This window comes from Amblyomma americanum, chromosome 1 (assembly GCF_052857255.1).
Source record: "Amblyomma americanum isolate KBUSLIRL-KWMA chromosome 1, ASM5285725v1, whole genome shotgun sequence".
Lineage (NCBI taxonomy): Eukaryota > Metazoa > Arthropoda > Arachnida > Ixodida > Ixodidae > Amblyomma > Amblyomma americanum.
In genome coordinates, this window is record NC_135497.1 from 97895140 (window position 1) to 97906867 (window position 11728).

The window sequence follows — 11728 nt, forward strand, 5'->3', positions numbered from 1 at the left end:
TTTTATTTTGCTAAGTAACTGTATTTCAAACCCAACAGCACCAAGCAAAAGAACCAGTGTTTTCATTTTTGCAATTAAGTTTGCTGTTCAGTCACTTTTTTTGCCGCGAAGGTGTGCTGTCAGCGGTATAGCGTGAACATGTTAGTCTGAAAATGAACAAAAACGCAATGAAGAAAACAAGTAATGTTTTATTTTGGTAGTAAACTGTGTTGCAATCTCAACAACACGAGGGAAAATTAGAAGCATTCTCAGTTTTGCAATTAAATTTGCTGCAGGTTAACTACTCTTGCCATGAGGGCGCGCTGGCAGTGGCATAACGTGAACATGGCGGCCTGCAAGAAAGCTGATTCCATGGCTAGTTCCTGTTTTTTCGCGTGTCGTCTAAAATCAAGGTACTTTGCGGATGTCTTAAGTGCGCAGAAAAATCTGATTGAAGGCAGTGAATGCTACGGGCCTGCCGAGATCAACTTACAAGCAGCGCTCGGCACGAAAATCGACGAAGACAACTTTAGTCTGTGTTCTTGGTCGGCGCCTATCGATCACCGAGTGACGTGTGGTTCTGTTTATTTTCTTTAGAAAATACCAGAAAACCATGAATCATCACATAGAAGCAACTGCCGACAGACAGGTGCAGCTGCTGATAGCTTGCAATCTCGGTGCGGGAAATGAGAGCCGACACGGCCTGCCTCTGTGGCAGCACTCTTCTGCCTCGTAACCAAGTGTTGCCGCCCACATCGGGCTAAGCACTTGATGTTCCGTTTGTATTTTTGTAGCTCCGTTCGGTTTATGTTCAGTTGTTGCCGTAGTTTCTTTTTTTTTCCTGTGCAAGATGCAGAAATTGTGATGTTTATGCTCCACTTTGTTTAGAGAGAAAGGAAGCACTTGACTTGATAACTTTGCTATTGTCACCGAGGAGAGAACGAGCTTGTTCCATTAACGTTATTTACTGATCATGTAGTAGATCCAGGGTCAACCAGGAAAGAAGTAGTTTGCTTGTATAGAGGCTAATTGCAACTGGGCAGAAAGTTGAGCAAGTTTGTTCATGTTTGCTGGTACACAGCGCTTGAATTGCATATGATCCAGGGCAGTGAGGTAGGTAGGACAGGGCAGTGATGTGTAATATTGTATTTTGCTCAGCAGGCGGAGTGATGTTGGTATAACTGGGTTTGGTGAGGGCAGTGTTTGAAGGGCTTTAAATACTTTGCATAGCTTCTAACATGCACTTCCTTTCAGGTCGGAAGACCACTTGTTTTTTTTTTAATTATGGTCCATCATATCTGAGACACCCTGTATACAGGCCACTCCAGTTTGAAAGGGAACAGCCAGTTGAAAATGACTAGGACATTAAATACCTAGGCGAAAAGTAGCTTGAAAGCAGTTGCTCTTATCACACATATTATACGATAGCACAAGGAGCTTGTCCGGCCATTCGGCATTGTCACTGTCTCGTGTCATCATGGACAAGACTTCATAGCCCTGTGTTACGCAAACCAAGCTAGGTGTCAGTTATGGGGTAATAACCGAGTGCTCAAAATTTCCCGCAATGGAGCTGCCTGTATATTCTTAGAGCTGTAGAGCATTTCCAGTAACGGTGTTGCATGATTTGTGATTGTAAACTAACCTCTAATCACACGCCATCTCCTTGATGATGTGTCTGTTACACATCTTTGTCTATCAGTGAAGATGTTCTAGTCATTCAGCAGTCATTGTAGCCACTGCACCTTACAATCTTTATTATGCATTGTTGTACAGCGGTTTCCTTGCAGTAGGTACAGCTTTTAGCACAGAGTGAAACCCCTAGCCACACACCATTACGCTAAAAGCTTAGCTTTGGTATTTACACTACTTATATGGGCCAAAATGTTTTGTAGTCCGGAAAATGCATCATGTACACTGTACTATGCCATATTTATTGTACAGGTAGCCTCTGTATGAAAGAAAACATGCACTTTTAACTCAATTTTTCAGATTTTTTTTTCTTAACTGCACTCAGAAATGCCATACGGTAATTGTACATTAAGGTAAAGTATGCTTGTATGTACACTACCTTTTCTGCAATAGAAACACTCGTGTCAAATGCTGTCCCTAAAAAAATAAACGCGCTTACTGAATGTATGATGCAATAAAAAACAGCTTTTTGATTCCAACAAGCATCACAAATATTTCATGCCTTATTCCAGCACTACACGTTTGGTTCATGCATGTTCGTCACACAGGTAATGACCACAGGCACTCCACCAAGCTGGAAGAAGACAGCAGAGAAGGGGCAGGTGGGCTGACATAGGCATTGACAAAAGAGAGTTCAAAATGATGCTTTTCAGAAATTGGGCGAGCTGCTTCAACACCTTTTCCGTCTTCAGGAAGAGACTGTGCAACACGCTGCTGAGGGACTGGAAGATATACTAGCAAACACACTGAAAATGAAGTGGCAGCCGGTGGGGGGCACTTGTTTGTCACTGCTGGCTTCTCGCTGCACACAGGTTGGCCAAGGGCATAACCACATCACACAATTGCTCACACACTTGCAGATGTGTGTTGTGCAATGACACAAGGAAATGACAGTGGCAACAGGGGAAGAGTGCCTGATATGACTCTCTATGCCAGAATGGTGAGTCGTCTCTGGACGCTAGATTTTCCATCGCAACTGCCGCTGCACCATCCCTCGGTACGCCTTCCTCTGGAGACGGGTCGTCCTAGAGAGGCCAAAAGTACAGAACCGCATGCTCTTCTCAGGAGGCAGGTGAGGAGGGATCCTGTCTGTACGAGGCAGCCACCATTTAGAGGTGGCCCGTTGTTATCTGGGTCAGAGGCAGTGTCGCCTGCACCCTCTGCTGATATGGGCACATCCAAACAGAGGCTGTGAAGTGCAGCACGTGCGGTGATGATGCGCACTGTCCACTTCCACTGGCACTGGTGCATCCGGTGCCCTTGAAAGCAACGGAAGCAGCTCTTCGGCACACCAATACAGCGCTCAGCCACAAATTGTGTGAAAGCATGTGGCGTGTTGTACAGGCCTTCTGCTGAGTCAGGTCTGTAATGTCATGCAACTGGTGCAGGCAGCCATGGCTCCAGTGGGTAGACATAGTCTCCTGCATAACAAAAAATGATGCAGCTAAGCATGTCCTTTCTCAGTGATCTCTACAGCATTACAGGACACTCTGCTATACAGTAGAAAACTCACGCCAAGTAGCCCACATCCAGTCTTTGCTGAATATGACATTCAAGAGCATACATACATGCAGGATTTAGATGTATAAGTGAGCACTACTGTAAGGTCAGTCTTTTACCACCATATTCGTATAATGATGCGCTATGATTGCCTACAAAACACAAGCGCTGTCAGGTGCATTTTGCTTTGGTTTCTTCAACAGGAAAGGCTATGCATTTCAACAATGTAATATGTGTCCTGTGTTTCTGCTGCAATTATATTTAACAAATGGAAAGGGTGGCAATACACTGTATCATACTGTAAAGTGTCTGCATTTGTGTAACTGTCCAGACTGATTCTTGTAGCTTTAGCAGATCCGGCCAAATGCATAGTGCTGGAGCTCAATAGATGTGACTGAGTTCGCCCGACGGGTGACACGGCTATTTTACTGCTTACCCAGAAAAAAAATCACCGTCGTCCAGCAGGCCTTCCTCCGCCTCGGAATGCCGCCAGACAAACGCGTCGCGGAAGGATCCGGGTCAGCGCGAGTCCACGGCCAGGATGCACATGTTCGCGCCACAGATCTGAGAAAAAACAAGCACAGCCCGTACTCACTCTCGCTGCCGAGGCCCGCACTTGTAGCTCATGCACTTGTAGCACTTGAACTCATGCGGTCAAAAACAGTGGCCGAGGTATACTCACTATTACGTCCGCAGCGTAGAACCGCTTGCGGCTCGTTCGCAGCACTGCCCCCAGACTCCTTGATAGTGATGAGTGCCCAATCGACACCCGACGACGCCGGAGATGCTGCCGCGGCGAACGTTTAGGCAAAGGACGCCCTCCTTCGCCGCCGCCTTCTCCTCGGGTCTCCTCGGAAAGCGAACACCCCCCTTCTGTGACCCAACGTTGACATTGGTCTCCGCTGCCCGCCGCAAAGGCTTGTTCACAGTCCGTTGGGCTGCGCCGACGTTTTCTTCATTTCCAACGGCGCCTTGAAACCCACCGGAGGCGAAGAAGCGCAGCGCGCACAGCACCTGCCGCTCCACTGACAGCGCATTCACCCGCGCACCTCCCAGTTCAACGGCGAGTTCGTCGCACAGACACTGCGCAGTCTCCTCGAAATAACTCTCCCGCGCGTCAAAGTCGTCTTCATGCACCCTCCGACACCGTTGCTCGCGCGGTCACCCGCGTATACGACGATGTAAACAGCCGCCATTTTCTGTCTCAAACGTGTTGATACTACTTTTTCCAGTCTCAAAAAATCGTCTCAATCTGCCCGCATGATTAGATGGCCAACGTCACCACTTCTGCGCCATTTACGACGTCAGTCAGTGACGAAAAAAATCAAAATGGCCGCCGACCAATAGGAGAGAGGCAAATGATATACTTTTTGAGACAATTTCGATTGAGACTGATCCGTAATCGCGCCCCAGCATTCGCTTGGTCCTCACTGCTCATATCGTATCCCGTTTGCTGAGAAACTCTGGGAAGAAGACGTCGAGGAGTGTCGATTCTCGAGCTCCACACTGAAACGCGATCGCCTGAGTCTGACACCGAACACGAACACGACTCGAGCACGTGATGAACGCGGTCACGTGTCAGGGTGTGCATCTTCTCGCTCGAGGAGATGCGCGTCCTTTCGACTTCCTTTCTCCTTTCACACCCTCCTTTATCCCTTCCCTTACGGCGCGTTTTAGGTGCCCAACAATATATGAGACAGATACTGCGTCATTTCCTTTCCCTAAAAACCAATTATTATTATTATTCGAAACCGCGTGAGCCTGACACTGATTTTAACGCGACAGCGTTAAGGAGCTCGTGTAGCAGAAAAGCCGGTGTCGTCGGCGTCTTTGGCCGTGGGAGAGAATTCTGAGACGCGTCATTTCCTTTCCTTAAAAACAATTTTCATTTCAATTTCCTTCCCTTGCGGCCTGTTTCGGGTGTCCACCGAGATTTTCGAGACAGGCGTCCTTTCATTCAATTGTCCAACCGGCCACGCGTCGCCCCGAACGGGTGTTGGAGTTCCGTGGACTCCTCGGCAGGGCTGCAGCACGCTGTCGCGTCTCACTCAAAGACGAAGTTTAAGCGGCCTTCAATTTTTTTAAACCGACAGTCCTGCTCTGCCTAACTTATTGACCATGTTTTGCAGTTCATCTCCTCAGGGACTTAGCAAGGCAAATGTCATCAGCGAATCGCATGTTACTAAGGTATTCTCCATTAACTCTTATCCCCAACTGCTTCTAATCCAGGCCTCTGAATATCTCCTGTAAACAGGCGGTGAATAGCATTGGTGAGGTCGTGTCACCCTGCCTGACACCTTTTCTTATAGGAATTTTATTGCTGACTTTAAGTAGGACTATGGTAGCTGTGCACCCGCTATATATATATTCCATTATTCTCACGTAAGGCTCTTCTACACCCCGATTCCGAAATGCCTGCATAACTGCTGAAGTTTCAACATAGTCAAACGCTTTCTCGTAACCTATAATGGCTATATGTAGAGGTTGGTTTTACTCTGCGCATTTCTCACTTTATTGATTGTGTCAATGTGGCCCATTGTCGAGTACCCTAACGAAAGCCTGTCTGATCATTTGGTTGATTGAAGTGTATGGTTCGACTGACTCTATTGCGATTACCTTAGTAAATACCTTAGAGTATTTACCTGTACGGTATATAATCACCGGCATGTTTTTTTTTTCACACCGTGTGCTGTGCGATGTCAGTGCACGTTAAAGATCCCTAGGTGGTCTAAATTCTTCCGGAGCCTTCCACTACAGCGCCTCTTTCTCTCTCGCTTGTTTCAAACCCACCTTTCCACCCCCTATCCTCATTGCGAGATTGAGGCATCGAGCGCCTCGCGCAGAGAGGTTGTGCCGTGCGTGCACAGTGGGTGCCCGGTCACTGCGGCATCGCCGGCAACGAAGAAGCTGACGACCTCGCGACCGCTGCACACCAACTACCTGCCAGCGATCTGCCCCTTGCGCTGGAGGACGTGCGTGCGGCCATTCACGACCATCTCCGAAAGCAGCACCCCGACCCACGCATCGCGGGAGGTGAGCGCTTCGACAGTGTCACCGGCTGTCGCGCACTTACACGGTCGCAACGTGCAATGATCCTCCGCGCGCGCATCGGCTGCGTGTGGCCCGGGGAACGACGGGTGCGTCACGGAATCGCGACGAGTGATATGTGTGACGGATGCGGTGCAGTGGAAACACTAGAACATCTGCTCCTTCGCTGCTCCGCGTTCGCCGATGCTCGTCGCGATATGCTCGCGGCCTATAGGGCGCAGGGCATACTACCAGACTCCATCAAGACGCTATTGTGGCCGCAGGGCAGTGCGCGCACTCGTGAGCGAACTTTGGTGAGCCTCTGTGCATTCCTCGAACACACGGGCTTGACGTCCCGTCTGTTCTCCGTCAGGTAGTTACACGCAGTGACCGAACGCTCCGCGAGTTCTACCTTGAACGATTAATAACTGGACGCCCCACTCCAGTTGTAACCTACACAGTGCTGTGCGCGTGTGTGATTTAATTCCTCTAAACTGAACTAATCACGCGCACAACCTGGACACAGTACTTATTGTGTAAATAGTTTGTACATATTACTTCTCCCCCTGTCCTCTACTCCTGTCCCCTCACCTCTTTCATTTCATTTCTCCATTCTGCCTGCTGTCCTTTATTTCCGCTGCCCCAGCTCAGGTGCTTCAGTATCGATGGCAGATGCCGGGGCTAGCAAAAATCTTTTCCTTCCTTTTTACTATTATTTTTAATAAAAACACTACCACCACCACCACCACCACCACCACCAAGAAGTGTCATGGTTACCGCGCCTTTCATTTCCTGATAACCAATCATTCACACCTCCTGGCCAGTGGAGCTCGAAAGAGTATTTTGTTGCAGATTTGCGCTCGTTGCAGGCGGGAAAATCGGGATCCTAAAGAACTAGGGCGTTAGTTTTGCAGTTTATTTTCCAGCTGTTTTGCAGACTGGTCTCGATCATGCAGGGCCAGGGAGTTGGGCCGCGCGCCTGGAATGCCGGGGAACTCGGGGAGTCCAGTGGCCGGAACCACGAGACTCCCCAAATCGTTCAGAAGCTTCCAGTGCTCGGCGGCAGCGGCTGCTGTAGACTGTGGATTCGGATTGGCCCCAGTCAGAAGGAGGTTGGGTCGCTGCTGACTCGGGAGTGATGAAAGGGCCCGAGTGCAGTAGGCAAACGTATTTGAAGTGCTTGAGGTCCGCGCGTACCGCAGGGACTGCATGATAGCTATTTAATCGGTAACAGCTGTTTAAGAGTGGTCGAAGCAAGACGTTTTAGTCAGTGTTGTCTAAGGCGACAGCAGCATCATCTCTTACGCGCTGGTAGTTTAGGAAAAAATTTTGAGGGCACTTAAGTTTGCTTACGGGGGGGAATGCGAAAGCATGTGTTTTGAGGAAGGGAAAGGTTTAAGGAAACGAAAGGGTGCAGTCGTTCTCACATCTCGACATCTCGATGGACACCTCAACCGCAGCTTAAAGCATGTCACTGAAGGTGCCTATGTCATCGGTCCGAACCCCTGTCACAGGCTAGCCTCAAACTTGACTAAAACATGTAAGCTATATTCAAAGAGATGCTATGACACCGCACGGAACGCTGTACGACGAACGGTTGCTCAGAATTTTGATGCGAATATGTAGTCGGGAATGCTGCCACCCCATTGAGGTCAGCCAGTGATGCCATCACTGGGACTTGATCTACACCTTCATGGATTAGGGGATGGGGGATTGGTATGGCGTGATATTGCATCCTTGTCACATGACGACTTGGTATGACATCAGACTCATATTACGTCACCATTAGTCATGCTAATTAGCCTCGGCGTTACCTAAACATATTAATTAACATTAATTAGGTATGATCGTTACCGTTATCTAATGATGTAACGTCATTGTCTGCATCGTGTGACTCGTCTGCTCGTGACGTCACATGGTGCCGTTTCTTGCGAACACTTTTTGCGGACATGACCTTGAGACTGCGCCGTCTGATGCTTTCGCATTAAAACAGATAATAATAATAATAATAATAATAATAATAATAATAATAATAATAATAATAATAATAATAATAATAATAATTTGTTTTGGGGGAAAGGAAATGGCGCAGTATCTGTCTCATATATCGTTGGACACCTGAACCGCGCCGTAAGGGAAGGGATAGAGGGGGCTGTGAAAGAGGAAAGGAAGAAAGAGGTGCCGTAGTGGAGGGCTCCGGAATAATTTCGACCACCTGAGGATCTTTAACGTGCACTGACATCGCACAGCACACAGGCACCTTAGCGTTTTGCCTCCATAAAAACGCAGCCGCCGCGGTCGGGTTCGAACCCGGGCACTCCTGATCAGTAGCCGAGCGCCCTAACCACTGAGCCGCCGCGGCGGGTCATTAAAACAAAAGTACTGTGTGTATCTGTGTCCGCGGTAGGCGTCTCTAAAAAAAACGTTTGGAAAACTGATGGTTTCAAAAAGGAGAGTGCATACGCATAGGTTTTTAGGAGTCGAATTCAATGTAGCCTTAAAGTTTTTTGAATTTGTATTTAAAAGAAGAATGAATTCCAAGATTAATGCTCGCTGTCAGGGGCGACGATTTCCTGCCGTCTTTGCATGTCCATGGTTACGTGATCGTTTTGTCGGGAAGACTCAGCGGCCGAGATGGTTCATCTTGCCCTGCTTAAGTGGCGCTTTGGGTGAATCGTGGAGCAACAAACACGTGTGAGGCAATTTCCATGACTGGGAATGCGAAGACAGTGTGTGCGCGTCATGGATGACATCTCTTTAAGAAAATTAGTGAAATACTTCAACACGCAGTGCTGGCACAAGGGCTAGATCCCCGACTCCTGGATATTGGCTTTAGTGCGATTTATTCCCAAGCCCAATAAGCCATGCGATATTGATCATTTACGACCGATCTCCCTGACGTCGTGTCTGGGTAAACTGTTCGAGAGGGTCGTGAACGCCCGACTGAAGCGACTCCTGAGGAAGACTGATATCCTCCCTGACACGCTGTACGGGTTTAGAGAAAAGCTGTCTACACAGGATATTCTCCTCCGTATCAGAGAGGATATTCTGGACAACCCCGGTAGATGTCAGGTCAAGGCCATCCTTGCGCTCGATTTAAAAGGGGCATTTGACAATGTCAACCACCAGGGAATACTGGATGAGCTTAACAGCGTCAACTGTGGTGACCGCACATATAATTACGTGAGGGACTTTCTCTCCAATAGAAAAGCGTCAATAAGTATTGGTGATCGGACCTCCTCTACGTTCAATATAGGTTCCAAGGGCACTCCGCAGGGAGCGGTCTTGTCTCCGCTTCTCTTCAACCTGGCCATGCGTGGGCTACCAGAGAAGCTAGACCGCATCCAAGGCATTGAGCACGCTATATACGCCGACGACATTACGATCTGGTGTTGCAGCGGTAATGAAGGGGAAATTCAAGGCCGGCTTCAGGAAGCAGCGAATGTCGTGTGCCAGCATGCGGCGAGGTATGGGTTAACGTGCTCTCCCGAGAAATCAGAGTTACTCCTGATCGACCGTGGCAAGAGGCAGAATACGGGGCTTTTGCCGTCCACTCCCTCTGTCGCCATTACGGTCCAGGGTATGAGCATTCCGATCAAGAAAGAGATCAAGATCCTGGGAGCCATCATACCCAGCGGCAACACTAACACCACTACAATCAGACAGCTCCAAGCCTATTCCGAACAAGTCTCTAGAATACTACGCCGGGTAATCAAGAAAAGAAATGGGCTAAGAGAGAAGGAGGCCCTAAGATTAGTTCAGGTTTTCATTCTCTCTAAACTAACATACGCCACCCCGTACTTACGGCTTAGCAAAAAGGAAAAAGATCAACTAGATGTTATTATTCGAAAGGCAGTTAAGACGGCGCTGGGACTCCCTTTATGCACATCCACTAGGCGCTTACTACAGCTGGGGATCCATAACACCATCGACGAACTAATAGAGGCCCACCGTGTAAATCAAATTGTCAGGCTCTCAACATCTAAGCCTGGCAGGAAAATATTACAGAAGCTGAGAATCAGTCCACCCCGGGAAGTCGCTGACAAGATCGACATGTCCATGCAGATGAGATCACACATTACGACTCACCCCATACCAAAACGCATGGATGAGGAATATAACAGAGGACGGAGACTAGCCAGAGCTAGACACCTCTCTAAGCGCTGGGATGGAAACAAGGACACGATCTACGTCGATGCGGCTGGACCCGCTAACGGAGTCGCGGCAATTGCAGCAGTTTCACCCCGGGGAGATATCATTGCAAGCAGCCTTATCCAAGCGGTGGATACCACATCGGCTGAAGAAGCAGCTATCGCACTAGCGATATCAAAGAACAGCGAGGCAACGGTTATGTCCGACTCACAAGCAGCGGTACGCAATTACCTCAGAGGCCGCGTTGGCGCTCCGTGTTGGGAAATTTTGGAAAGGTCTAATCCTTCCAACATCCAGATCTTCTGGACGCCAGGGCACCTCTCAACGACGGGCAATGAGGCGGCCAACACAGCTGCTCGAGCTCTCCTCCTCTGAGCATCTGGCACGCAGCCTCTCTCTGACATAGTTGACAACCCCTCACTTTTACTAAGCTACGCAGAAATTACGGAGTACTATAAGATCACAAGAAGGGAATATCCTCTTCCGCACAAAACCCTAAGTAAATATGAAGAACACATAATCAGGCGACTACAAACTAATACTCTGCCCAATCCTTACCTAATGAGTAAATGGTACCCAGAAACCTACAATTCGTCCTGCCCCTTCTGTGGAGCAGTTGGCACACTCTTTCACGCGGTTTGGGAATGTCAAGAAAACCCAGACATGGACAGCAATCCCGATCCGACTCATGAGCGCTGGGAGGCAACCCTTCATAGCCACAGCCCACTCGACCAGAAATTGCTGGTTGAGAGGGGCCGGATTATGATGGCGACCAATGGGTTCTCGTACTGAACCCACCCAGTTTTTGTGCTCTGAATAAATGTTTTTCCTCCTCCTCCTCAGGCGCGATAGTCCTGTTGCCCTAAGGAGAATTGGTTTTCGGCAATGTGAGGGTGTGTAGAGGAAAGCACATCTGGTGCAGGCGGCCGAGTGCAAGAGCTGAGAGTAAAAAAAATCTTTATTCGTTGCTGTATCCTGCAGAAAAATAGAGGTGAAAACCCACACAGTGCACGCTCTCCTGCACACATGCTATACAGTCGCACTGCCCGTACACATACTATTTATCACTGCGCTTTATAGGTGCATGGTAACTGTGCCACCAAATTTATACAAAGAGTAGAATGGGCAAGAAAAAGAAATAAAAATAAAATTGCCCAGCTCGCGCCAAATTTATACAGTCGACACTAAGTGGTCTGCTTCCAGGTGTCTAATCCTACACTACGATTGATCATGTAAGTTTTTTTGTCAGCATTTGCATGCGCACTAAGCTCGCTCACCAAGGCAGCGTCTTCTACTGCAGTCAGATGCTGAGGACAAGGACGCACGATGAAATTCGTATCTGCATTGCCGTGCTGACCTCAAAGACGTCGGGCGAATTCGA

The 11728-nt window shown here is 48.5% G+C and overlaps 1 long non-coding RNA gene across 1 annotated transcript; it reads right to left on the reverse strand.

Annotated features, from left to right (window-relative positions):
* Window positions 1-2725: 2725 nt before the first annotated feature.
* On the reverse strand, window positions 2726-4419 carry LOC144134339 (uncharacterized). The gene is made up of 3 exons (XR_013315129.1): window positions 3851-4419; window positions 3605-3732; window positions 2726-3089 (listed from the first exon to the last, which is right to left on the reverse strand). It is a non-coding gene; the product is annotated as an uncharacterized LOC144134339 (long non-coding RNA).
* Window positions 4420-11728: the final 7309 nt, after the last annotated feature.